This window comes from Alosa pseudoharengus, unplaced genomic scaffold (genome assembly GCF_046254945.1).
Source record: "Alosa pseudoharengus isolate Yale_2024_CS ecotype anadromous, Long Island Sound unplaced genomic scaffold, YU_APseudo_1.1 YU_APseudo_1.1_scf_17, whole genome shotgun sequence".
Taxonomy (NCBI): Eukaryota; Metazoa; Chordata; class Actinopteri; order Clupeiformes; family Clupeidae; genus Alosa; species Alosa pseudoharengus.
In genome coordinates, this window is record NW_027468640.1 from 31,250,517 (window position 1) to 31,253,016 (window position 2,500).

The window sequence follows — 2,500 nt, forward strand, 5'->3', positions numbered from 1 at the left end:
CACCACCCAATCGGAGCTCCAGTCATTTCCCCCCCTGCTGACAGACAGCGCGGGCCCATCAGCCAATCATCTTCCCTCCTGCTGCCTCTACGGGGAGATGGATGCCCCCAGGCGGCGTTTTTCCCCCTGATCAGATGGCAAACACCGTAATCCAAACATGAACCAGGCCCCGGTCTAAGCTCTATCAACGCCCGGATCAGCGCCTGTCGTGACAATCAAAGCAGAGGTGTTTGCCAGCCTCTGATGACAATCAAAGCAATTGATAAGCAGGTTTAGGCTGTGCAGTCAGTCGGCTTGGATTTTATACAGCGCTGCAACAGTAATCTGCCATTTGTGCTGGCAGTATGTCACGTATTGAATCAGTCGCTAAGCAGTTCATAAGAAAGTCATGGACATTGATGAATTGTTGCTTACATAAGTGTGCCTCTATTGCTAGTGAAGGCCTTCACTAACTGTGGCATCATAGGCCTAGAATCTTTGCTACAATAACTGGAGCGCTGTGTTTCAATCGGAAGCGATTCCTGGGGTGTTGTAGCTCTTCAACACAATGCTTGTTCTGAAATGTTATCAACGGCTAAGATCCCAGCCGTCGTGGCACTCTTGAATCCTTCTCTCTTTAGCTTCCGCTATTGAGCCGGAGGTCTGAAGAGGATAATCTCTCCGCTCAGCGCAATTCAGAGGTGGCCAGTCATCAGCATCTTTGTCACCCGGCACACAGAGACGGAACCGAACAGCCTCGGCTCTATCCTCTCCTTTCTTCCTCCTCTCTTCCTCTCTCTCTCTCCATCCACACTACAGCCAGCCTCAATTCTTCTCAGTTCTTCTTCTCATTCCTTCTGCTTCCTCTTCGGTGTCCTTGCTGTCGTTCTCTCCGTGCCGCGCGCTAATCCTTTCCCAGGCTGTGGCTGTGGGGGTGGGTGTTAACACGAATTTAGGTTGCCAGGACGATGCGTGCCGCTCGGTCTGTTTATTCTCGCTCGCTCGCTGTCAAAGATGTGGAGCACAAGAAAGAGAGAGGAGGAGAGATGAGAGGAGGAAGAAGAGGAATGAAAAATCTCTTTTTTCGTCAAGTGCGGGGGTGTCCCCGTGGCACGGCGAGCGCGTGTGCTATTAGAGGAAGCAGGAACCAAGTCACTGCTGCCGCCACCACAGAGAGAGGGAAAGAGATGGTCATGAGAAGGCATTTCTAACAATGTCTCTCCACACAGTGTGAGAAGAGTTTGTTTTTTCGGCTGTAACTGATTTTTTGTTTTGTTGTTTGTTTTTTGTTGTTCATAGTCGACACACTCTTTTCTTCGCTGCCCTCTTTTAATCTTTCATCCCTCATTAGCTAACTGTAACGAGGGGAGAAGGGAGGAGAAAGGATATACTTTTTTTTCCGATCCGTGCAGAAGGTCTCTAGAATCACAGTCAAATCTGCACACTCTCATGGAGCTGGTGGTGGAAGGATAAACCACTGAAATGTGCTAATAACATGCAAAGTCTTATACTGTTGGCTCAGCATTTATACAGTATAATATATCTCTGAGTGTGTGTGTGTGTGTGTGTGGCTGTGTGTGTTTGTGTGTGTGTATTGAATGTGTGTGTGTGTATTGTGTGTGTTTGAGAAAGTGGACGGCTGCCTCAGTAATATGACATGTCCTTACTGTGACCTCGGCATATGTGTGTGTGTGTGTAAGTAAGTGTAAGTGTGTGTGTTCGTGTATGTGTGTGCGCGTGTGCATGTCTGTGTGTGTGTGTGTGTGTGTGTGTGTGTGTGTACAAGTGCACATGTCCGTATGTATGGATAAGGTGATTCTGATGCCAGTCCCGGCAGGATGCTTTTTTTTTTTTTATTCATGGCATCTGCTGACACCCCTGTTGTCACACTGGGCACTGTGCCAGGACTGGGCTGTCAGCTGGCAGATCTGTGGCGAGTGCCAGTTTGCACTTCAGAGTGTTAAGAAGAGGGGTGGAAGGCTACAATTGTGTGTGTATGTGTGTGTGATTGTGTGTATCCGTTTAAGTGTGTAACAGCTGACAAATACAAGCGGATGAGATGAGAGACAAAATATGGGGGTACCCTCTCTGAATGCCCATTTCTGCCACTCTCTCTCTTTCTCCTTCTTACCCATTTCTCTCACACACTCTCTCTCTCTCTCTTTCTCATTCTTTCACCAGTGAGCAGATGTACTCTCCTTATACCCATTTCTCTCACACTCTCTCTCTCTTTCTCATTTTTTCTGTGACTTCATCTTTCCATCTCTTTTTTTTGGTTTTCTTTCTTTTGGCTTGTTAGGGTTGCAGCGCCATCTTTGCCCTTTTCACACAAATGCTGTCAAATGTCGGGGTGAAGTCTAAAAAATAACTCTGAGCTTCGCCTAAGATGCACCCCCCTCTCAAGCCAACAATGCTGGCCCATCTACAACTCCACTCAAAACCCACCACCATCACCACCTCCCCCACACACACCACCACCACCACCACCACCACCCTCAAAGCCAGCATCCGCACAGCTGGA